This window comes from Camellia sinensis, chromosome 6, assembly GCF_055761805.1.
Source record: "Camellia sinensis isolate YWXY chromosome 6, ASM5576180v1, whole genome shotgun sequence".
In the NCBI taxonomy this organism is placed as follows: Eukaryota; Viridiplantae; Streptophyta; class Magnoliopsida; order Ericales; family Theaceae; genus Camellia; species Camellia sinensis.
In genome coordinates, this window is record NC_138966.1 from 161,421,942 (window position 1) to 161,448,832 (window position 26,891).

The following is a 26,891-nucleotide window of genomic DNA, read 5'->3' on the forward strand; positions in this document are numbered from 1 at the left end:
GAGTTGGTTGCATGAGCTGATGTGCTCTCACTTCATAATAGAGCTCTTCAGCCTTTATTTCAAAAGCCTCCTCCCTCAATCTTTGTTCCAATTCATCTACGATCAAATCATCCCAATATGCAGAATCTTTATTCTTGAAGTCGTCGAATTCTTCGGTGAAGTTTTCTGCTTCATACTGGGCCTGAATTCGCAGAGACGAAAGTTGGTCTAAAGATTGCATGGTGACCATGGAATTCCGATGCCAATAAAGGAGCACTGGAAGTTGGTCCAAAAACAAATGAAGCTCTGCTTGGGCAAGAGGGTTGAGGACATAACCCCTAGTCAGGACATCACAAGCCCATCGAAAGTTCTTAAGAGGAATGTCATCCTCAAGAACATTGAAGGGCAGGTGGGAGAAAGCCGCGAGCAAAAGTTGAGCTTTCTTTTGCTCGGCTGGAGAAAGGGGTGACGGAGGTTGGTAAGGTGGGAAAACTTTGTCCATTGGAAGGGCAAGCCTTAGTTTCTCCGTCCAGGACAAAGTAGGAGGAGGAGACGGAGTGGATGGTTCTGCTTCAAACAGTGAAGAAGAAGACGTAGATGCTTCAGCTTCAAAGGATGGAGAAGAAGGTGTGGATGCTTCCATTATAGGAGATGGCGCGGGAGCGGAAGGAACAAAGGCATTAATATAAGCAAGCCAGTCAGAAGAGCAGATCTTCGCCTTCTTGGCTAAGAATGATGGGTTGTACCCTTGTGCTTCTTCTGAGCGCCGGATAGCAGGCATTATCTTCGTAGGTATAGAAGATGTATACCAAGCCACAAGCAAGTTCTCCTCCAAGCTACGTCGTTGGTCAATGGGCACATAAGGATAGACCACTGAACTTCGAGCGTAGGAAGGAAATTCCAAAGGGTCAGTGAATTCAACGAAATGGTGATTGATTCGCTCCCTCAAATCACAAGTCTCAGGTGTTGACCAGTTGGTCCAGCCAGAGGCCCCAGGAGATGAAGAAGTTGTAGCCTCATCCCATGCAGAATTTTTTCCTAAATCCATGGCTGCAAATTGCTGAATCGAGGGATCGAAGCAGTTTGTTCGAAATACAAGAAAGAATCAGAGGAAGAACTTCTTGTATCTATGGCTGTAGTTTGTCGAATCGAAGTCTTAAGGGCAATATATTCGTGGTCCAAAGGATGATAATTTGCAAAGGCATCCATAACCTGAATATAGGAAGGTGGATAAAGATGGCTAATGAATGCGTGGAGGTTCTTTCGAGGGGGATTAGCATTACCCAATGACTCTTCGTATGCTTGATCAGTAGAAAGGGGAGTTGGTTTAGCCATGGTCTGTTCGAATACTAAGGTGTTGGGATATCCAACAGAATCGAAAGGGAATTAATGCAAATAATCATCAAATAGGTGACGGTTATGTTTCCTGGAGATGAATTCCATACACGATCCAAAAGCGCGGGAAAAGCTTCTTGGTCCACTAATATCACCAAGTATTGGGTATATTAGTGCGGGGGGTAATGTTAGCTATATATTTTGTAAAAGCAGTTACAATCCGACACGTGGCAGAATAAGGGTATTATTGGAAAATAATTAAAGTCTCCAATCCTGATCGTACACGTGGTGATGATAATTGGTTCTCACATGGTCTGAGCAACATTGGATCAGTAAAGAAACGCAAGGTGACGTGGCTTCAACGGTTACTCATATTCAAATTCAAATACAGGAGGGAAGCCTAATTGCAAATAGTGGCATAATGGAGCTACTTCTAAGGCAACATGATCAGCGATCATGGAGGAGCAGTTCGACGGTTCGAAGAGCAGTTCGAAGGTCATCTTTGACAAGTATAAATAGCAGAGAGACCCCCAGGAAAAAAGAGGGAACTCAGATCATACATACCAGTCTTTATTTCATATTTTACTTTCCAGTTTTACATTCCTGTACTTTCAATACCTGCACTTTACATATCTGCACTGCACTTCAATTCATAGGAGTAGTCTCAAGTAGATTCAAGTGGACTGTTACTGTAAACCTCTTCGAGGCTGAGTTTGGACTATTGTAAGTTTTTCATTTTTATGAAATACTTCCATTGTTCTTCATATTAATTGTTATTTCTCTTAATTTCTCCTAAGTCAAGCCACCAGTAAAAGTCCTCTTCATTGAGGCTGAAAGAACTAAAACACAATCGTTTGGTAATTGGTTGGCAATCACAATTTCTGTAAGGACTGATTGATCCTTGCTGGCACGCTCACATTTACAAAAATACCCTTCGAAAAGCCAAAAAGCCAACAAATACATATAATTTATTCTCTCTCTATCAATTTGTCTAACATGGTATCAGAGCTAGGTTAAGAATCTAATAATTTCGCTTCACCGGCGGGCGGCAGTCTCGTCTTAGCCGCCCGCCGGACCTCTACCCATACCTTCACTCCGCTACCACAAATTATTCTTCTTGCTCTTGATCTTGTTGTTGCTGCGCTACAGTAGTTTTTAACAAATTCCATGGCAGAACTTCACCTTCAAGATCAGAAATTCCATCTTGAACCAATCTCCTTTTTCCCTCACTCTCTCGTTTTGATTTCAAATATATTATTATTATTTCTTTTTTTTTTCTTTCACTTTATTTTTAATCTTTTTTTTTCCATTATTATTTCTGCTCCGTATTATGTCATTCCTGCCATACGATTTGCACACAAAAAAAAAAAAAAAACACTCGTTTTATTCATGACAGGGATTCACACCGCTCATCATTCTACACTAAAAAAAAAAAAAAAAAAAACAAACAAACAAACAAAAACAAAACACCCACATCCACCGGCGGGATTTTTCTTCTGTACTCTGCCGCCGGTCTCTTCTTCTTGTCTCCGTCCTGCGCGGCCCTTGACGGTGCTGTCTCCGTGTTTCCCACGCCACCGAGCATGTTCACTCCCCTCTGCTCCTCCACTGCAGCATATGGCGGACCTCAAAATCGGAACATCACGGTGGCCTTCCGCTTCAGATCCTTGTTTTCCGCTTTTAGCACACATATCTCTGCTCGCGCATCCTTATACATGCGCTGGAGCAGAGCCAGTTGGGCATTTAACTGCTGCACCTCATTTGTCCTACTCTGAAGCCGGTGCGACAAGTTTGTGACTGCCGTCATCGTCTCCACACATGACTTCAATGTATATTGATTGGCCTCAATATCTGATTGTGCTGCCATTCTTTGCTCCACAGACCGTATAGGAAAGGTCAACGGAGCAAACTCAGGGGCGCTTGGTTGAGGTTCAAGGGCAACCGCACCAGTTATCTCTCTTGTGGACTCGTTGAGGTCTGGAAAGAGAGTGAGTAGACCACGGGAAGAAGAGGCCATGTTTTGGGTTGATGAGTGTTTCAGAGCAGCAGCGATTTCCGCCTGGTAATGTCAGAACGGGTTGGTTACAGAATGTTTCAGAATGACAATGCTCAGAGGTTTCAGCCTGGTTTGGTTTACACAGCCTCCGCATTGGTTTATATCGACAATGACGACGCGGCCGACACGCCGCTCTGTCGATCACGTGCATCGCCACGTGTCTGGCGCAACTTTTGATGGTTCGCCGCTCGATGATTTCTGTCGGGCACGGCTTTTGATGCAGTGGGCGCGCTTTTTGAGGGCGCGACTTTTGAGGGCTCGATATATATATCCATGTATATCTTTTGGGCAGCCTATATACACACTCATACAGTGTCTGCTACAACGGTTCGACATGACCCCGTAAACTGTCCCGACATTGATTCCGGTCAGCTTTTACAACGGTCCGACATGACCCCGTAAACTGTCCCGACATTGATTCCGGTCAGCTTTTACAACGGTCCAGCATGACCCCATAAACTGTCCCGACATTGATTCCGGTTAGCTTCTACAAGGGTCCGGCATGATCCCGTAAACTGTCCCGACATTTATTCCGGTTAGCTCCTACAACGGTCTGACACGACCATACCGTGTCTTCAGCAACAATTTGAGACAACCATACAGTGTCTCCTATCCTATTTTATTTTATTTTATTTTTCTACTCTCTCCAAACTCAAGTTGGTTGGTCCCTATCCTCCTTGAGTTTGAGGGGACTGTTAGAATATAATATGTAAAGTGTTGCTTTAATAATTAGGTTAGTATAATAATTAGTATGCTTTAATAATGTACCTTTAATAATGTTGTTTGGTTTGTGCTTCTACTTTAGGTTTGTAATTGTTCTCCCTCTCCTCTATAAAGGAGAGAGCTCAACACAACATTCAATATATATTCAATACATCAATCATAATACATACAATTTATTCTCTCTCTATCAATTTATCTAACAACATTTTTATTTTTATTTTTATATAAGCGTGTTTTTCAAGTGACATAAAAGTTTACAATACGCCATATCAAATAATGAATAAAAATATAATACATAAACATTGGCAAGCTCCTGCCGAATCATGCTACCGATTTCTTGAGTTTCTAAGACACCACTCGAGTTGAAGAGTGATGGGAACTCTTCCTGCACCATTTTTCAAAAAATTGCTGGGAAGACTTTTTCTACAACCCATTTTTTTTTTTCACTTTTTTAAGGATTTCAAAAAAAAAAAAAAGGAAAATTACTCGTTCATGATATTTTCATATTTTAATTATAAAATGATAAAAAATATATAATATTACATATTAATATTTATAAAGAATCATTAATTTGAAAATATTTTCTGCTAACTACACTGACAAAGAATTTCCCCTTTAAAAAATGATGCCGAAACATTTTTACAAATCTTTTGTATTTCTTGATGTTATAAAAAGTTGCACATCAAATATTCAACTCTGTACCATTAACCAGTGGCGGAGAAAATTGAGTTACATGGAGCACTATTAATTATAATTTTTTATTTAAAAAAAAGCATGATGAATATTAAGATAATAATAATTTTATGAGCTAAATTTAAGCATAAAAAATTACATATTTATTATTAATAAGAACAAATTAAAATTCTATAATAATGTAGAATAGTTCGGTGCGGGACGGTGATATAAGTTTGTAATTTTAATACAAAATTATGGATCAAAATTCTTAATTTTAGAAAATAAAAACACATCTTTTATATCACAAATTATTATAAAATCTATTTAATTTTTATTTGATAGAAAAATATTAAAGAGATGATATTACTTATAAATAATGTATTTCAAATGAAAATTATTAAACAATCTTAGAATACCATATAACATTGCCTACGTGATGCTCAAAGCATGAGATATCATAAATCACACTAAGCAGTCTGTCAATTGTTTGAAAATAATGAGTTAATTATATCCAATCTATAAGATTTTTCGCTATACTATTAGCTTAAACTATAGTATACATTTAAAAAATTTTCACATTTTAAAATAATGAGTTAATTATATCCAATCTATAAGATCTTTCACATTTACATTCATTGATTTTATCATCAGATTATTACATTTTAAAATTTTCAATGATCTAATAATTATGAATATTTTAAGATAGAGGACGGAGAGCTTTGAGAATATTTTATCACCTGTCACTATCAATTTCATAATTAAGCACTTCAAAAAAATCATTTGAAGACTTTGGATTTTCGCCTTCAAAGTAAATTATGTTTTCTAAAAACATCTCTGATTTCAAACTAAAATAGAGAAAGTAGTTCAGTTTGAAGGCGAATGATACAGATTAGTGTGGATCCACTAACTTTATTATTGGGTAATTAGAAGTAACTTAAAATAATCATAATTTTTATAGAAATTCAAAATGATTTGCCGGATACAAATGAAAATTGTCACACAACTCTCACTTTTTGAAGTGTTACCATTAAAACACAATTTTCCTTTAATTAATTCCTTGATTAAAATTTTTTATTAAATGAAATTAAAATTTTTAAAAGTGAAAAAAATCTCCTTGATTAAAGACCATTTGCAGAATTGATTTTAATAGATCTATAAATTTATTTCTTTATTATCTAAAATTTTATTGAAAAATAATTCCTCTCAAAGCATGAGATAAAAAGTAAATAATCAACATAGTTCAAACATACAATTATCACATATTACAAAATTACACGTTTTTAATTATTCAAATTTAAAATTTACTGTGCCCAAGCTTGATTGTTCTTGCTCGGCACACAGTGATCACCAACCTTTTTTCTAGCACTTGAGATGCAGCATTCATGATAGCTCGCGATTGCAGATCAACACATAAGCACCACACCACAGTGCCAGCTTCACAATGGAATTCAGTTCATCTTCAATTTTTTGACCAGAAGGAGGCAAAAGACGACGATCTAACACATCCTCAAGTTCTAATCTTTGATCAACCAATGATTTTAGGCTTGAAAAAATTTCTCCTGGATGTGATCAAGTGCCAATACTCCAAAACTATACACATCACATTTTTTTGTCACTGCCATTGTGTATGTCAATTCTGAAGTAAAAAAACCCCAAACAAAATGGTTAGATTTCATTGATAAAAGAAACTAATATCATTTTTATGAACTTATTAAAGTTACTAGGTGCGATATATTCATATGTGCCTAGAAATACGTTTCATGTGTGTCATGAAGAAAAATTATTTGGCGGTCCAACGCACCACTTGACCTATAGAAATTATATATAAATTATTCTATAGGTCAAGATGATCACGTAGTTGTGTGTTCATCCAATAATATAGTTTTATTTCTCTATTATTTCCCCTTACCTTTCACTTAACACCATGCCCATGTTGTTCCTTATGACTCAACATAAAATTGTAGGCCCTACTCCCGTTTTACTAATGACAAAACCGCATTAAGAGTTAGTAGGAATTATCGTATGAGTCAGGACGATCACATGGCCGTGTGCTCGCCCAATAATATCATCTTATTTCTTCATTATTTTCTTATTTGTAAGGTCATGTAGGCTCCTATTATTGGTAAAGTATACCATTGATGTGAAATTCTTGTAACACATAATAATTCCTCGTTAGTATATGGTACTCTTATTGGTGTATTTTCCAAAATAAATTTCTATTATTAAGATCTATGTGGGAAAACCCCTATAACTAGAAACCTCTTTTTAAAATTGAATTTATTTACTTGGTTTCTTTTTTATTCTTATAAATGATACAAGATTAGGAAAAGGAAAAATAATTAAATAAAAAAATTTCCTTCACCATTTCAATCTTACTTAAATAATTTTAAAAACTAAAATTCTGCATTTAAATATGCTCAGTAATAATCAAGGAGACAAGAAAAAAATAAAAGTATCATCTAAAATTAAGAATTTCTCCCACCATTTACTTTACATTTTATTATTATATTGCTACAATTATTTTCCATGAAACCAAACAGGGAAAGGAAATACAAAACCTAGCCCAAAGGATGGGGACAAACAAATGAAAAACAAGAGCCTTGGAAACCCTTTAGTTGAATTTTATTCATAATAATAGCCCATCATGGTTTTACAAAATACCATGTTACAATTATATGAAAAGAGTAGTAGTGAACCACAAAGGGCTCAATACAATACCACAGCAAGCAGCGAGATTAGGATGAAGAAACATCATCATATCAATTGTGAATATAACCGTGGCCCCAGGGATCATCAGAATTATTGGTTTCATTAAGCTTCGTATCCATCTTAAAGAAACCAATAGGATGAAATTTTTAATAGGATGAAATTGATATAAAAAAAAAGTGCAGGATAGGAGAAAAATGAGATATGTAATTTTTATATGGGGGCCATTTTATATATAAAATGATATATATTTTTAAAATGTTATGGCAAACCATATCTTTCACAGAAATAAGGGGGCCATGACCCCCCTAATCTTCTCTTAGTTCCGTCCCTGATTATAAACTCATACTTAAATTTAGAAATTATTCATAATTATCATTTTATTATTCAGATTTATTCTGCACAGGATCATACACTAAATAAATTTAATCTTAACCACACATTCACATTCAAAGTAAATTTACAATAATTAAAATGGGGTTCATAAACTTATTCTTTAAAAAATGTTGGGAAGACTTTGCTGCCATACATTTTTCACTTTTGCAAGGATTTAAAAAATGATTTAGAAACCTTTTTATATATTTGTATTTGTTGATGTTATAAAAAGTTGCACACCAACTACTCAACACCAAATACCATTAACTAGCTGGAAAAAAAAAAAAAAAAAAATCCCAATTAGTTTGGCCTGGCTTGGGATGTACTCCTTCAATGTTGCAGATTCGAAATCTTGTAAGTGTGCTTGGTCCCAAATTAATTGGTCCAGTGAGCCAAGTTATCAAAAAATTGGCTGATTTTAAAAGAAAAAAAAAAAAATCGGAAGAGAAAAAAAAAAAGAAAGAAGAATTTAGCAAATTATTTTATAAAAATAGTTTGTAAGAAAATTTAAGATCCAAACATAACAGATAAGATTCATAGACAAGTTAAATGTAGGAAAAACTATCACTAGGTCCTAATAGTTTGACTTAATTCCCATCAAGCTCTATTGAAAATAAGTTCTAGTAAAATTATCGCTAAAAATAAATTTTTGTGGTGATTTTTTTGTCGCTAAAAATTGACAATTGGTGAATTTTTTTTTTGTCACGATTTTTATAAATTGTCTCTAAAACTAACAATTAGTGATTTTTTTTGTACAATTTTTTCAAGCTGTAGCTGAAAGTTAAAAATTAACGACTTTTTTGTGACGCTTTTTTAAACTGTACTAAAATTTATAATTAGTGACATTTTTTATGACAATTTTCAAACTATCGTTGAAAATTAACAATTTGTGACATTTTTTAATAGTATTTGATAAAAAATATCATTAATTATCGTAAGATTCATTAGACAATAAATTTACTTAAGTTTCTTTAAATTTACCCGTGACACAAGTGGTGGAATGCTCAAGCAATTCCCTTGCAGCCACTTGAAAAGTGAAAAAAAATGATAAAAATCAGAAGAACATTACAAAAAACGACCAACTTCCTCGAATCCAATTTTTTTCCCCTAAGAGTTCTGATTCAGACTACTAATACACCATCACTAAAAGCAGCACTAATTACGTGGCAGTGTAAGGAAAAAAAAAAAAAAAGAGCCAAACTATCACATTAGTGTGGGATCTACGTCTCGCCACGTCACTAGTGATCTGTTTAATGGTGTTAAATTAGGGGTACGAAGCATTTTTGTTCTTTTAATTGATTCAGAATGGTATTTAACCCCCCAATTTATAACCCCCAAGTACTTGCCTTTCACTTTCCATCGATTTAACACGTTTCGGTTCAAAGAAAATCAATTTTTTGAACTATAGATTGCGTTTTCACAAGCTACCTAGCTCGCACGCATTGACATGGACTTATCAGTGCAGAAAAAGGTCCAAAAAAAATTTAATTCCGTCATTTTTGAAGTTCAAGCATCTACTGAAGAGAGGGACATCATACGCTAAATGCCTAATGCTAATGGAAGAAAGAAGAAGAAGATGACAAAATGCTTCAATGCCTGCTAGGTCGGTTGTAACATTCACATTTATCCATTATACCTCAAGATTATCCCACTATAAAATTTTCGATGATCTAATAATTATGAGTATTTTAAACAGGGACGGAGATACTACAGGTTACTTTACCATCTCTCACCATCCATGTTATACATTAGCACTTGCACTTCAAATCTCATTTGAAAACTTCAGGCTCCGTTTGGTGGAGTTTTCAAAATCTAGTTCCACACTTACTTTTGAGTGTGGTGTTTGTTTAGGGTTTTCAAATCATAATTCTACACTCATTTCTCAAAACTCAATTCAAAACATAATCATTACTTTTCAAAACTCATAACCAAACACATAATTCAAAACTCTTTTCAAAACTCCATTCAAATCAATATTTTAAAAATATTTTAATTTTGTTAAGATTTTAAATATTTTAATATGTTACAATTTTTTTAATTTTTTAATTTTTTTAATTTTTTTGAATATTTTTAAATATTACGATTTTAATTTTTTAAATTTTAAAATATTTTATAAAAATAAATTCAAACTCTATTTTATAAAAATATTTTTAAATATTTTAATTTTTTTTGTTATGTATTTGGTTACGATTTGAGTGTAGAGTTGTGAAAGTAGTATGGAGTTTCGAGTTATGTGTTTGGTTATGAGTTTTAAAAATAATTTTTTAATTGAGTTTTGTTTTATGTGTTTGGTTACGATTTGAGTGTAGAGTTGTTTTTAAATTTAAAATTTTAAATTATTTTAATTTTTTAAATATTTAAATTTTTACGATTTAAAATTTTTGAATATTTATTTTAATTTTTTACTTATTAAATTTTTTAGATTATTTAAATTATTTAAATATTTATGATTTAAATTTTTTGAATATTTATTTTGAAAAAAAATTATTTCCTTTGTAGTATTTTCAATTAAAAAATTGATTAATGTTATTTTTTGTTAATAATAAATTTTTTTAATTGAATTTTAAAAAGAGTTTGGTTATGAGTATTGATCAAATTTTCAATAATGTGAAAGTAATGTGTTTTGTTATGAGTTATAACAATTTGAATTAAGTTTTGAAAACTCTTTTCAAAACTCATAACCAAACAAATTTTCTTACTTCACATGTCAAATCAAACTTTCAAAACTCAATTCTACACTCAATTCCACACTCAATTCAACACTTTATTCAAAAACCATAACCAAACAAATTTTCTACGCTCAAATCATAATTCTAAAACACACAAACTCAAAATACAACTCATATTCTCAAATCATAATTACAAAACTCTACCAAACGGAGCCTCAGATTTTCGCCTTTTAAGTAAATTCTGCTTCAATGAACAACTCTGATTTCAAATCAAAACAGAAAAAGTAGAGTTGCTACATTTATGTGATTCATAAGATATTCATGAACCCATAGCAGTTCAGCTTAAAGGGGAATGATAGAGATAAGAGTGGATCCACCTACGTTATTATTGGGTAATGGGTAATTAAAATAATTGTAATTTTTATAGAAATTCACATCGATCTGTGTTGGGTACAAATGAAAATTGTAACATGACTCTCACTTTTTGAATTGTTGCCATTAAAAGACAAATTTCCCTTAATTAAAAAAATTATAAAATGAAAAAAAAATTAAAAGGTGAAAAATAACTCCTTGATTAAAGACCATTTGCCGAATTGATTTTAATAGATTTATAAATTTATCCCTTTTATATCTAAAATTTTATTGAGAAAATTATACACTAGGATAATCCTTTCAAAGCATAAGATAAAAAGTAAAGAATCAACATAGTTCACACATACAATCATCACATATTACAAAAGTACACATTTTTAATTATTCAAATTTGAAATTTACTTTAGCCAAGCTTGATTGTTCTTGCTTAGCGCCCGGTGATCACCTACCTTTTTTTCAAGCACTTGAGATGCAGCATTCATGGTAGGTTGCGATTGCGGATCAACACATAAGCACCACAGTGCTAGCTTCACAATGGAATTCAGTTCATCTTCAATTTTTTGACCAGAAGGAGGTGAAAGACGATGATCTAACACATCTTCAAGTTCTAGTCTTTGATCAACCAATGATTTTAGGCTTGAAATAAGTTCTCCTGGATGTGATCCCATCAAAACTTCAAGTGCCAAAACCCCAAAGCTATACACATCACATTTTTCTGTCACTGCCATTGTGTATGCCAATTCTGTAGAATCTGTAATAAAAAAATTCAAATAAAATGGTTAGATTTCACTGATAAAAAGAACTGATATCATTTTTATGAATTTATTGAAGTTACCTGGCACGATATATGCATATGTGCCTGCAACCGTGGTCCAATGTGAGGAATTAGGCTTCAAAAACCTTGCAGGGCCAAAATCCGAGACACGAGCCTCAAGTTCCGAGTTCAACAAAGCATTCTTGCTCGATATGTCACGGTGAATTATTGGAGGCATGCAACTATGATGCATGTAACACAAAGCATGAGCTACACTTCTAATAACTGTTGGAAATGGTTATAAAATTCTGAATAAAATTAGAATTTTTTTTCTAAGTTTGGTCTATTTTTTAGGTGGCACTACAGGAAATATTAGATTTGGCGGCGTATTTTTAACGGCGTTTTTAAAAACGCTACTGTTTGTAATATTTAATGGCGTTTCATAAGCGTCGCATTTTTCTCTAATCAAAACGGCGCCGTTTCATGAATAGAAGACGTTTATCAACGCCTTGAAATGGTTTTGTCCCGCACGCTCCTCTCCCTGTTTCACCTTTATTTTGAATCTGACTCTGACTCTCACTCTCACTCTCACTCTCGCTCTCGCTCTCTCTCTCTCTCAAAATCGAAATCGTTTCGGATCGGTGATCTTACATCGGTGATTCATCAGAAATCTTTCAAAATCGAAGTCAGAGCTTCGAAGATCTTACATCTCCTCTCCCTGTTTCACCTTTATTTTGAATCTGACTCTCACTCGCCCTCTCGCTCTCTCTCTCTCTCTCTCTCAAAATCGAAATCGTTTCGGATCGGTGATCTTACATCGGTGATTCATCAGAAATCTTTCAAAATCGAAGTCAGAGCTTCGAAGATCTTACATCGGTGATTCATCAGAACCATTTCGAAGTTCTCTCTCAAAATCGATTCAGATCGGTGAATCGATTCGGATCGGTGAGCTACTCTCTCTCTCTCTCTCTCTCTCTGTTGTACAGGTGCCATAATGTAGCGAGTAGTGACAGCAAACTCCTGCTTAGAGTAGACAATGTGAATGTTGCTCTTGGATTTGAGGAATATAAGATTCTTGTGACAGATGATAACCTTTAATTTGTAGCACCGAATGGCCATTTTATCTAATTTTAAGGGCCATGAATGTTATAAGCTTAAAAGCAATCAAAGACACAAAGATTACTTAACACAACATAATGGAAAGAAGTTAAAACCGAACATCTGATGGATTTTTTTATTTTTTACATCGTCATTGACATCATTTTTGCTACTACATTGAATACTTTTGTTAGATTTACCTTCTCTAAATACATCTAAACCTTTCAGATGCTGAGGGATTGATTTTTTGTTTTTCCTTATTGAATTATAAGTTTGTCTCTCTATTGAGAACTACTGTTTTTAGTATAAATTTCTGCTACTTGGCTGAACCTTTGCTAAATACATTAGTGTTGTTGTTGTTCCTATTTTAGCATTTTAGCCAAATCTGCTAATGCATGAACATCTTTATTATATTCAGAAGTGTGTAGATTTTTTTCCTAATTGATGGTAATTGTTTAGTAATCAAGTAACATGAAGTTCATATAGGAGATAGAATTTTCTTGCAATGAAATTAAGAAAATTAGTGCTTCATTAGGTTAGTTGGAATAACAAAACTTCAGAGTTTAGACACATTAATTATACAAGTGGGACTTGCTTGTGCCACACATATTCTTTTCCCCCCTTCCATTGTGGCTTTGTGAGAAGAAATCTGAGATAGTAATGATGTTTAGTATGGTTTGTGGTCAAACAGAACTGGACAGTGATTACTGAAATTTGAACTCATCGTAGTGCTGTTAATTGTTTTGGTAGCTATCTTTAAGTTCAAGTTCTGGAAGACAAAATGAGAAATGGATTGACCAATGGCCATTCCTAGTAATCTAAAAAATCAGTGAATCAGTTGGTTGTAGTCAAAATTTTCTGCATGATTTTAGAGAGAATCGTTTTGATTTTGCAGAGGATCGAATCAATACGAAGTTCTCTCTCTCGATTCGGTGATTCTTCTTCTTGAGCACAGAGCGATTGCGATTTTGAAGTTCGATTTTGAGCACCGTGATTTGGAACTCTTCTTCAGATCCGTGATCTTCGTCTTCTTCGATCAGAGGTTAGATGTTCTTCTGTGCTCTGTTTGGAACTCTTCTTCTTAGATGTTTCTTCAGCTCTGTGAATCTCTTCTTTTATGCTCTGTTTCCACTTTTTGCTTAAATCATTATCTTCTTCGTTTCTAGTTTTACTTATTGTTCTGCTCAAATCACTATTAGGTAAATTTTCGATTTTTGATTTGTTAAAGTACAATGTTGATTTGGTTGTTGATTTTTGTTTGCGCAGAGAAGGATCGAGAATTGGGGGAAGCCTTAGAGAGAAGGCAGTTGAAGAGGTTCTGTTCTATATGTATTCTCTCTTCTATGTAATTGCCATTCTATGTATTTTTCTAATATAAATAAATGCTAGTCTCAATTCATCTAAATTGGTTAACTCTATATAACTTACTATTAGTCAGATTTGTGTTGTATATTTTTTTTGTTCTATGGAGCTCTATTGGGTTATGAATTCCAGTTTGGTTTAATCAGTTGACAGTAGTGATGAAGACTGATATAGATGTAGTGTAGGCAATTCAGCTATCTAGAAATCTCATTATTGATTACTGATAAAATAATGATCAATTTGCTTCACAACTTTTGCTTCACAACTTTTGCTTCTAGTTTAGACTGTAATCAAATGCACGTCTTCTGAAAATATTTGCCAACAAAGTAAGAAGTAAAGAACTAATAGCATATTAGTGAGACTTCCTCATTTATAAGAGAAAAGTAAGTGTTATTTTCTCACATGTTAGTGGCTGAAAGCTGAAATAAATTGTTGGAACAGTTATATGGTGTCCAGGTGTCATATGCTATGATAGTATTATTAATCTAATGTCTACATGATCATATATAAATAATTAAAAAAAAGAAGCATTTATAGCAATCGCTTTTCTAGAGTTCATATTAGGCCTATTGAATTTCTTATTTCACTTATCTATCTTCATTTGAAACTAGTGGATGACATGTAAAGGGGCAGAACAGATGGATGGAGATTGGAAAGGGCTCCACTTGAAACTTGTAAACAAGATTTTATTGAATTACTATGTAAAATGTGATAGACCAACTAAGCTTTTGTAGGACAGCTAAGGCAGTTCATCTTTGATTGTTAAGGTATTTAGGCTTTGTGGTTTTGTTGAATCTTGTTGTTCTAGAAGATACCAAACATTTTTATGTTTTGTAGGATGATATGACGTGCAGAGGCATATGTGAAGTTCATGTGATAATTCTTGACTCTGAAGAACATGTCATCAATTAATAAACTATGTTCTTATGTGCATGCTTGTCTTGTGCTCTAGATTTCATTGTTAAGATAAATAAAATATGGGCTCACACTTCTTCCTGCACTTGATTTAGCAAAAGCTTAGTTAATGAAATCTGTTGTACCTCCTTTTGTTAAACTTGATCTAGATCCAAAGAAATTAGTTTTTATTTTTTTATTTCCAAGTTTAAAAACTCTTATTGATCACACATTGTCAGATCTGGATATTGGACTAGTGATAAGAGGGAATGGGTTGAACTATCAAGATCGGCCCCTTTATTGATCCTGTAGTTTGGGGCAAAACAGGTAAAGATTTTGACTACCACTTTGCTTTTATTTGTGTTCTCTTTATAGTGTTTTATCTAGATTTTTGTTATGTTTATACAAATATATTGTATTTTTTTTTTTCCATTAATGTTCTTCACAGTAATTGCTTTTGTTTTGATTGGAGTATAAGAGTCTTTAGTGAAGGTATGGTAAGTAAGATTCCTGACTTTGAGACTGTTAGGGATATCAGAGAGAAGCTTTGCTACATAAGGTTAGTGAATATCATCGTAGTTTGGTTTGCTTTTATGGAGTTTGAGATTGTTCTATATTTCTCTCTGTTTTGCAACACCTCAAGAATTCATGTTTAGTATATTTTTATGACAATTAGATTCAATGGTCAGTGTCTACTAATTTGATGAAGATGTTATGCTATACTTAATTTTCTCAAATTTTGTCCATGAAGTTTTGAGATTATTAGTTTCAATTGTTGTCAATTGTGGATGCTAAAGACTTAATTTTTATGTGGTTTTCATGCCTTTTTTAGGTTATCCTTTTGAAAGCAATCTGTGATCTATACTGTTGCTTTCCACTTGACAGTGCAAAGGCACAATTTATTCATGTCGTAGATTGTGAGGAAATTTCTGTTTAACTATCCCATTTTGTATAGCTCAATTTTAATGTTGGGTCCAACATTCCTGAAATTTTATTGCCCGACCTAACATTCCTAGTCAATTTGTAGAGCATTTCTACTTGATTTAATGCTGGGCCCAAATTTCTTCATTACTTTGATAGTGGAAGCACTGGAAGCAGTGGCAGCAATAGAAGCAGGTATTATAATCTTTTCTTTCATTTGTTATGTTTATTGCGTATTCTCGAATTGATTGAATTTTTTTAAGCAGTGAAAATAATCTTGAATAAAATCCATGATTTTGATTGAATTATTCTGTAAGGTAAGCTTCAAGGGTTGTTTGTCCCAAAAACTGGGGCAAGTCTGACTTGGGTTTCCACTTTCTCCATTTCCATCTTTCTGAGGAATTAGAGGGTGGTGGTGACTGGATATATCCACCTCCACCACCTCCTCCTCCTCCTCCTCCATGTGTCCTTCAAATGAAGGTTGATCTTTCAAGGGATAGGGATAGGGATAGGGATAGGGATTCCATTCCACAGATAGAAAGTGGGGGGTTAAAGGATTCACTCCTGCTCCTGTCTGCTACTGCTGCTGCTGCTGCTGCAACCCCCACCAGAGAGGACTGCATTCCTTTCAACTTGGCTACCTCTTTCTTCTCTCTCATTTCTAGAATGAAATTAGGCCCCTTGGATGTCAATGTCAATGATGCTGAATTTGCTCCACAAAAGGACTTGAACGTCAAGCTGATCTCATAAATTTTGATACTACTGCTTTGATTGCTCTTATATCAGGAATCAGTAATGGCAGTACACAGAATATTCTGGCTAAATCCGAGAGCGAATTAAGGAAGCGCTTTAAGAGCAACTATGAGTTTGTGATTGCCCAGGTATATATTTTATATTTCAAGTGCATGCGCTGTGCCGTCCACATCATAATCTTAAGCATTGTTCTGTGTTTATTGTATGCATTAGATTAGTTATCTTTTCTGCCAATTCTATGTGCAATGAACATCTAAAGCCAATCAAGAAGGTTTATTCTTTCCAATTTTGGCTACTTGTATTTCAAGCATCTCTTTGAATATAGCTAGCTATGAGACCTAGGATAGTTTTGAGTGGATATTTTTTCCCCCTCCATGTTAGCATTGGAGACTATCATGAGCTAAATTTGTATTAAAGAACTGGTAGTTTTGGGTCCAAAATATAAACATACCATCTGGTGGTGGAGTGTGATCATAGAAAGGGAAAACATTACGCAGTCATCAGCCAATTGCTTTTGTCACTTGATTATGACTTAGTTTATGCCTAATCACATATACTGAGGTGGGTACAGTGTACACTACTAGTCAATTTTTTTTTTTGCAACTAAAGGCTGAGTGTGGATATATGATGACAGGAAACTCTCTCTCTCTCTCTCTCTCTCTCTCTCTCTCTCTCTCTCAGGATTTCTGCTAGTTCATTTTCTTTCAATTATGCCTTGATTTCTAATTCATTTCTAGTTCTTTCATCTTTGCTAATTTCTTCTTCTGTGTCGTTGCATTTTATCGTACATCTGTTGTCTCTTTATCTTCAAGCTAGTTTTTTATCTTCAAGAAGAACTAACAATGTAAAAGTACCAATATCACTAGTTTTTAATTTCTCACTTTTATAAATCTATTAAGACATGAAGTGATTTCGTGTAGGAAATTAGTGAATAATTGTAGAAATTTGGACTGTTGACAGTCTTGTGCCTTGGCTTTTTTCCTTCTAAGATGCCTTTGCCTCATACTTTTAGATTTTGATTACTTTCTGTTTTCTTTTTTATTCCCTTTGTCTCGAGATATAAAAATCTGTAGTAAAAATAATTATATAAAATCAAACACAACATTCTAGTAAGAAAGTAAATATTTACATGACAAAAATGCAGCATGTTCTTTACAAAATAAGACAGTAACATCTCAAACACCTCTTGAAATATGAACCATGTGTATAGTTTGTGCCATTGGCATTACACACATGAATCAATAGATCACTCAACACCAATAATGTATTATAACAGATTATTAACATATTATATTTCCTAGAGCTGAATAAAAAACATCTAGCAGATGAGGAGTTGGAGAGTAGAGCATTAGAGAACTGATTGGCCATGATAGGAGAAGTGTCACATGTACTAGGAATAATTTGCCAATGCCTGAACTCTCCTCTAAAACCTCTTGATATGCTGCCACTCTTGTAACATCAAAAGGATTTGACCCCATTATAGAGAGAGAGGGAGAGAGAGAGAGAGAGAGGTGTACTAAGTAGCCTCTTAATTAGGAAGGGGAATTTTTAAAATTAACTGGGAGTTCTAGGCAGTTGTAGGGAGTTCTTTAGAATAATGTGTTTACTTGAACATTTACCCTTAAATGAATATAGAAGTAAAAGGATTTTAATAATGCATAATTTAATTTTCTTTGGATAGTTTAGGGAAATGAAAAATATACACAAAATTAGTGTTGTACTATTATATATTAGCAAAGATGACATGCTTGACGACTGAACCAGTGCTTACCCCATTCCTCCAAGTGGGACACCTTGGGATGCTGATGGCTTGGAGCTCTCGATTGAAAGGATTAATTGGTGCTGTCTGCCCATATTAAGCAAGTAGCAATTAAATCTAAAGAAAAGGTCCAACAAAAAATTGCATCAAACAAAATGATCTATGAATTTCTTCTATTTTCATTTTTCAGACTTGAAAAAGCCTATTGCTGTCATTGCAAGAAAGTCGCGAGTTGGGTCTTCTAGGAATGAGGTCAAAACCTTGACTTCGATCCTCACTGCTCGAAGTAAGGTTGTTAGTGTGGACTTCTCTCAATTTTAATTTCATCATCAATTCTTTCCCCTCTGTACATACTTTTTCTATTTGTATATGTATATTATTCCTTGTTACTTAGTAGACATTGATGCAGCAGATGTTGATAATGAATTGGCAGTTGTGGAGTATGTTGAGGACATCTACAAGTTCTACAAGTTAACAGAGGTACTATTTTGGCCTTTATTTTTCTATCTTTTTACCTTCTCTATCTATCGACATGTTTTGCTCAATAATGGGAATTTATTATGGTAGGGTGAGAGTCGAGTTCACGATTACATGGATTCACAGCCTGAAATCAATTCAAAGATGAGATCAATTCTCATAGACTGGTTGACAGAGGTTCACAGGATGTTTGAACTAATGCCTGAGACCCTTTACCTCACAATTAACATAGTTGATCGGTACCTTTCAATGAATGTTGTCCCAAGGAGGGAGCTTCAGTTGGTCGGCATTAGTTCAATGCTAATTGCTTGCAAGTATGAAGAAATTTGGGCACCAGAGGTAATTGGTGTTCTGTTTTCATCATTTAGTTAAGAGTACTGTTTTTTCTCGGAGGAAAATCTTGCTACTTGCACCTTTGAATGTCTTATCAGCATGTTGGTCTCCCTTCTGTTGGATAAATATTATGTTTCAAGGTTATACTGCAATTTTGGAGCTGAAGTCTGTTTTGGTTTGGTCATTTTTTGTCATATTTATGCTTCATTGCTTTGTACTTTCTTTATTGTTCATCAGTTATGCTCTTTGCATTTATTTTACTGTTCTCTTGAGTTTTGCTTTCCCTACTTGCTCATAGCTGTATGATCAGTTCTTTTTTTTCATTTTATTTATCTATTATTTTTTAAATCCACAATGCAGGCAATAAAAGTTCTGAATATGATTAAACTTTATGGGAAGCCAATAAGAGTGAATAAGGTGGGAATGTTATATCCTTGTTATGCATCATTTTTTGTTTCTTTATGCTTATGCTTAGGATATTGCCACAGAAGCCATCATTAATGATTTCATGGTTTGACTTTCAGAGCCTTTGTTTGAACTAGATTTAAAATCTGATCAATAGTTTTATCTTCTTGTTTTTGGGTTCCAGGCGTATCAAGATAAAAAGAGCTTGGATGTTGGAGCTAACCTTTTTATGGGAAACCTCGATCCTGTAAGAAATTTGATGCACTCGAATGTATTTTCATGCTTTGTAAACTGCTATATGCCTATGACACAGTTTTTCAATTTCGAACCTGGCTCTGATTTTCTTTGCAGGATGTGGATGAGAAACTTTTGTATATTCTACAGGAGAGAGAGAGAGAGAGATTTGTATTTTTTTTTCAGCACTCAATTGAGAATTTGTATGTGTGGAGCTCATATGATATGCTTGTTTTAATTGGTTTTGGGCATTTCTTGTGGATATGTATGTTGGTTGAATGGCAATGTTAAGTTGGGAGTCTTGCACCACTTACTTTTATGTACATTAATGTAATAGAAAAGCTTTTAAACATAGCAACTTTATATAAGTGTTATTTTTCAGTTTTATTATAGGGATTTTTTAGTTCAATTACATAAAAAAAAAAAATTAAAAAAAAACAAGGCTATCGCGGCGTTTCTAAAAAGGTCACTAAATATCACACCAATGGCTGGATTTCTTTTAAAAAGAGATACGGCGGCGTTTTAAAACGTCGCTAAATAGCATGGTGACGTCATGCTAATGTTTGTAGAACTTTTAGCGGCGTTTTTAGAAAACGCCGCCTATAGTCATATAGTGACGTTTCTCAAGCGCCATAAAGTTATAGCGACGGCCGCGTCTTCGGCGTTTGGCGCCAAACGTCACAAAATGTTTTGACGGCGTTTTTAGGACCTATCGCGGCGTTTTTTAAACGCCGCTAAATCCTTGATTTGCAGCAGTGTGGGCCCCGTGCGTCGATTTTCACGGGTCAAAGTGGTAACGCGCTTTATGCCGCGTTGTGATTCACGTGGTATATTTTGTTGCTCAAAACCATTACCGAGTGAATGGAAAATTGAAGCCAAAGTGTGCTCCATGGAAATGGAGTTTTGGTGGAAATTCCGTAAGGTTGTAAATTGGCTTGTCCCACATTGATTTGGTGAGAAGTTTTGAAAGGGTTTATAAGGCATGGGTTTGGTACTTGGGGTGTGCGCGAAGGGGTACCCAAGTATTTTATAGGGAAAGGTTATGGGCTAGACCCATTGGACCCAAAAATCACCATGCGCGCCGTCCGTCTGTCCAGGCTGGGCTTAGGCGCAGGTGTGTGGTTGGGTTGGGCTTGTTCGGCCCAATATTAATCTTTTTGGGTAAAAAATATTTGAATTTAATTTTATTTTTTGGTAAAATAAAATCTATACTTCAAAATTAAACTGATTTGGTTTTACTGTACATCCAAATAGGGCCCTTCCCGAAATAAACCAGTCTGGTATTATTGCACATTCAAACAGGGCCCTTCCCGTTATGTTATCTGTTTGAAATATAACCCAACAGATTCAAATCTGTTTGAATTCAAAACCAACAGGTTTCATACCTGTTCAATTCAAAACCAACAGCCACCTTTACATCTATAAATAGACTAGCCTCCCATTTGGATTTTACTCCAATTTTCGTACTCCATCCTCTGCTATAAATCTCTGCATTTTGCTGCATTTATTTTTTTAAAGAAAGAGTGTAAACACTTAGTGTGTTCGTAAGGCAAACAATTTGTAGTGCTTCTATTGTTTGTAGTAGATTATTTCATCCTGGGAGATAGACGTCCAATTTCTGAAAGTACCGTGGAGAGGACGAATCTGTCTTAAGGACACAGTGTCAAATACTGGACTTGATCAGATTATAATTCGAAGAAATTAAATCAAGTAAGTTATTTAATTTATTTTCAGTGTTTTATTATCTATTTAAATCAGATTTTAATTTTGTTTTTGTAACAAAATAAAATCTGTTTTTATTTATTTATTTTTATTTTTATTTCGAGTTTGATTTTTGTAATCAAACAAATTCTCTCATTTCCTTTATTTCTTTATATTTTGGTTGTTGTTTAGTACACAACAGAATTTAATTAATTTAAATATAGTGAAGATTGTCCAACAATCTTAAGACAGATTTTACATTTTGTTTTTGGTATCTTCATTGTATTTAATTTTCTGTGTTTTCAAAGTAATATTCTGGTTGGAAAAATAAATAGTGATTTATGCTATTTGACAGATAGTAGTAATATACTGTCTCTTTTCTTTGACAACTAGTAGTAATATACTGGTGTCATTAACAATTGCAGAATATTATTTGGTGTTACAGAAAATTATTTTGGTATTTTATTTTTCTAGTTTTAGTAACAAGGAAAATAAAATTATATTATTTTCTAGTTTTAGTAATAAAGAAAATAAAATTATTTTGTGTTTTAATTTATTTTCTAGTTTTGGTAACTAGAAAATTATTTTGTGTTTTTTCTGATTTTTGTAATTAGATAGTATTGTGGTATTTTATTTTCTAGTTTCAGTAACAAGAAAAATAAAATTACAGTATTTTCTAGTTTTAGTAACAAGAAAAATAAAATGATTTTGTGTTATAATTTATTTTTTGGTTTTAGTAACTAGAAAATTAATTTGTGGTTTGTTTTTTTGATTTTTTGTAATCAGATATTATTTCGGTATTTTATTTTAGACCGGCGAAAAGAGCATCTTCTTGCCACTGTAAGGCGTTGATGAGCCGGATTAAATTTTCGGCGTTGTTTTCGCCGACGACCAACAAGGACCAATGCAGTAGTAATAGATTCGGCTCGTATTTTAAAATCAACCGTCGAAATTGGCCTAGATCTCCGCGATCCATTTGCAAAATAATTCAAACTCCCCCAATTATTTTGGCTTATATAATTTTCCGCCTGTGCTTGCCTTTTTAGATTTTTAATCATGGCCGCAGATCGGGGAGCGGCGCTTGCCTTTTTAGATTTTTAATCCTGGCCGCAGATCTGGGCGCGGAGCGGAGACACTAGTTGACAACACGCCTCAAAATGTGGAAGGGAGCACCAATCGGGGGACGACACGTGGCGCGGGGGGAGCGTCCCAGGTAATATTAGTGGGACGCTCCAGGGCACCTATATAACTCACTCCCTAACTCTCTTCTAGCAGTAAAGTTTTTCAGAGAGTGACTTGCATCATCCGAGAGAGTAAGTGACGTCATCGAGAGTGAATTATGGCATCAATGCGACGTCGTTTTAGAGTCCAAAACAAGAACATCTTCCTCACATATGCCCGATGTTCTATACCTAAAGAAAGATTGTTAGAGAAAATTAGAGAGCTGTTCACAACCAGACCACCAAATTATGTGAGGGTTGCACATGAATTACACGAGGACGGGCAACAACATCTCCATGCTCTTGTCCAATTTCCATACCGTTTTCAGACGCAGAATGAACGGTTCTTCGATGTTACTCACGATCGAACTAGTCGCCATTTCCATCCGAATGTACAAGGGGCGTACAACCAACAGAATGTGCTGGAATACATCTCCAAACACGGGGATTACACGGAATGGGTTGAATTCCATGAGAGGAGTCGCTGCGCTAACCAGAATAACAAAGACAATATATATCGGGATGCACTTGCAGCCGGCACCAAGGACGAAGCACTAGCAGTGGCACGAAATGGCGACCCAAAATGTTTCTGGTTAAATTTTGGCGGTTGATTTTAAAATATGAGCCGGATCTATTACTGCTGCATTGGTCCTTCCTGGCGTCATCGTTTGATATGCATCGTCCTTTCAGGCTTACCACAGAACTTGTGGGGGGAAGCAATATTATCTGCTAATTATGTTCTTAATAGAATACCCCACAAGAAAACTAAAGCATTCCTTATGAATTGTGGAAAGGTCGACCACCTTTCTACAAATACTTAAAAGTGTGGGGGTTTTTGGCAAAAGTTGAAGTTCCTGTTCCTAAAAAGACTAAGATTGGACCAAAAACAGTAGATTGTGTGTTTATTGGTTATGCTCAGAATAGTAGTGCATATCTGTTTCTGACTTATAAATCAGAAATACCTGATATAAATGTGAACATTATTATAGAGTCAAGGAATGCTGTGTTTTTTGAACATGTCTTTCCTTATAAGAAAGGACAAGAATTAAGTTCACAGAAAAGAACTTATGATTGTACACAAAGTCAAGAGACTAATGACAATCAAAACACAATAGACTAGTAATGGTCTCGACCAACCGGATTTAACTGATGATGAACCAAGACGAAGTAAGAGAGCGAGAACATCAAAATCCTTTGGTCTAGATTTTCTGACATACCTGTTAGAGAATGAACCTCAAAGCTTTAAGGCAGCAATGACAGGTCCTGAAGCACCTTTGTGGAAAAAGACCGTGAATAATGAAATTGAATCCATTATGCAAAATCATACTTGGGAATTGGTGGATCTTCCACCAGGTTCTAAATCTCTTGGATATAAATGGATATTCAAGAGAAAAATGAAAGCAGATGGTTCAATTGACAAGTATAAAGCAATACTTGTAGTTAAAGGTTATAGATAAAAGGAATGTCTGGACTATTTTGACACATAACTTCCATTCGCATGCTTATTTTCTATAGCAGTGTTGTTTAATTTAGAAATACATCAAATGGATGTTAAAACAGTTTTCTTAAACGGTGGTCTAAATGAAGAGATCTATATGGAGCAACCTGAAGGGTTTGTAGTATCAGGACAAAAAAAGAAAGTTTGTCGACTTGTAAAATCCCTTTATGGATTAAAACAAGCACCTAAGCAATGGCATGAAAAAATTGATCATGCAATGCTTACTAATGGGTTTAAGATAAACGAATGTGACAATTGCGTCTATGTTAAAAACACTGACCAAGGATATGCCATAGTTTGTCTTTATGTGGATGACATGCTTATCATTGGAAGCAGTCAAAACATGTTCAAATCAACTAAGCAAATGCTTAACAAAAGATTTGATATGAAAGATATGGGGGTCACAGATGTTATATTAGGAATGAATATTACTAAAACATCTGACGGACATGCATTATCTCAATCACATTATATTAAGAAAATTCTTGGTAAATTTATCAAGGATGATATGAATTTAGCTAGAACACCTATAGACGTTAACCTTTATTTATCGAAAAATAAAGATGATGTAGTGTCTCAGTTAAAATACTCCCAAATCATTGGAAGCCTAATGTACCTAATGAACTGTACTCGTCCTGATATAGCTTATGCTATCAGTAAATTGAGTAGGTACACTAGTAACCCCGGAGAAGACCATTGGAAAGTGATCATTCAAGTTCTTAGATATCTAAGATTCACTCGTGATCATGGTTTGAACTTTCCTTGATATCCAGCAGTACTTGAAGGTTATTGTGATGCAAATTGGATATCAGATACAAAAGATTCAAAATCCACTAGTGGATAAGTCTTTACTCTGGGAGGCGCTGCTGTTTCTTGGAAGTCCACGAAACAAACTTGCATCACACGATCCACAATGGAATCCGAGTTCATTGCTTTGGACAAAGCAGGAAAAGAAGCAGAATGGCTTCGTCACTTCTTAGAAGACATTCCAATGTGGCCAAAACCTGTGCCAGCTATTTGCATTCATTGTGATAGTCAATCTGCAATAGGCAGGGCGCAGAATCATATGTAAAATGGTAAGTCACGACATATTCGTCGTCGACATAATACCGTAAGGCAATTGTTGTCAAACGGAATAATCTTAATAGATTATATAAAATCTAAAGAGAATATTGCGGATCCGTTAACAAAAGGTTTGACAAAAGAGCTAGTGTATAGTTCATCGAAGGGGATGGGATTAAAGCCTATTACATAAGAGTCGTCATAATGGTAACCCTACTTATATGACTGGAGATCCCAAGAACTAAATTCAAAGGGACAACTAAGTTATGTATGGGTCGCCAGAAATCACCAAGGGATTACAAATTCCCTACCCATTCCTATGGTGAGAGTGATATTTGTAACATATATTATATGCAGGGGTATAAGGATAAGCTTTGCTTTTAATGATTACTTATATCTTGATTGAGGAATAAATCAAGACGAGTATAAGGAGATACTCACAATAAGAATCACCTATATGAGTGTTGAACTGGGGCCGGTTCTATGAGAATGAAAAGGCTAAATTCTCTAGAAACATTCATGAAAACCAGGAGCGTTCAAGGCCAAAATGAACACAACAGTGAGAACCACGACGTGTTAGAAGATGTTTTGTGTGAAATCTATTGTCTTAGCTTACACAAACGGTTGAACAATTCAAGGCATCGCGTCCATTGGTTAGCCAGTAAGTCCGATAGGTTATCACTAGGGAAGGTTCAAGGCCGAAAGCTACCTATCCTGATGCAAGATATTTTCGACTTATACTTTTTCGATAGTCTGCATATTGTTGCATTTCCGTTGTCATCAAATTCCATTCATGTGGGGGATTGTTGGAAATGGTTATAAAATTTTGGATAAAACCAGAATTTTTTTCCTAAGTTTAGTCTATTTTTTAGGTGGGCCCCGTGCGTCGATTTTCACGGGTCAAAGTGGTAACGCGTTCTATGCCGCGTGGTGATTCACGTGATATATTTGGTTGCTCAAAACCATTATCAAGTGAATGGGAAATTAAAGCCAAAGTGTGCTCCATGGAAATGGAGCTTTGGTGGAAATTCCTTAAGATTGTAAATTGGCTTGTCCCACATTGATTTGGTGAGAAGTTTTGAAAGGGTTTATAAGGCATGGGTTTGGTACTTGGGGTGTGCCCCAAGGGGTACCCAAGTGTTTTAGAGGGAGAGGTTATGGGCAAAATGGGTTAGACCCATTGGACCCAAAAATCACCACGCTCGTGCCGCCGTCGTCCGTCCGGTCGGGCGGGCTGGGCTCGGCTGGGGCGCGGGTGCGTGTTGTGTGGTTGGGTTGGGCTTGTTCGGCCCAATATTAATATTTTTGGGTCAAAAACATTTGAATTTAATTTTATTTTTTAGTAAAATAAAATCCATAATTCAAAATTAAACTGGTTCGGTTTTACTATACATCCAAACAGGGCCCTTCCCAAAATAAACCAGTCTGGTATTATTGCACACCCAAACAGGGCCATTCCCGTTATGTTATCTGTTTGAAATATAACTCAATAGATTCAAATCTGTTTGAATTCAAAACCAACAGGTTTCA

General features: G+C 34.7%; 1 long non-coding RNA gene and 1 pseudogene across 2 annotated transcripts; one reads left to right on the forward strand and one right to left on the reverse strand.

The window, feature by feature from the left end:
* Positions 1 to 11,288: 11,288 nt before the first annotated feature.
* Positions 11,289 to 26,891, reverse strand: part of LOC145793758 (uncharacterized) — a 54,884-nt pseudogene continuing 39,281 nt past the window's right edge.
* On the forward strand, positions 13,638 to 18,722 carry LOC114289218 (uncharacterized). Of its 2 annotated transcripts, none has more exons than XR_014333418.1 (6): positions 13,638 to 13,784; positions 14,009 to 14,057; positions 15,238 to 15,557; positions 15,831 to 16,114; positions 16,706 to 16,800; positions 18,622 to 18,722. It is a non-coding gene; the product is annotated as an uncharacterized LOC114289218 (long non-coding RNA). The 2 variants fall into 2 exon arrangements; XR_014333419.1 differs by having other exon boundaries at positions 15,238 to 15,325; positions 16,079 to 16,114.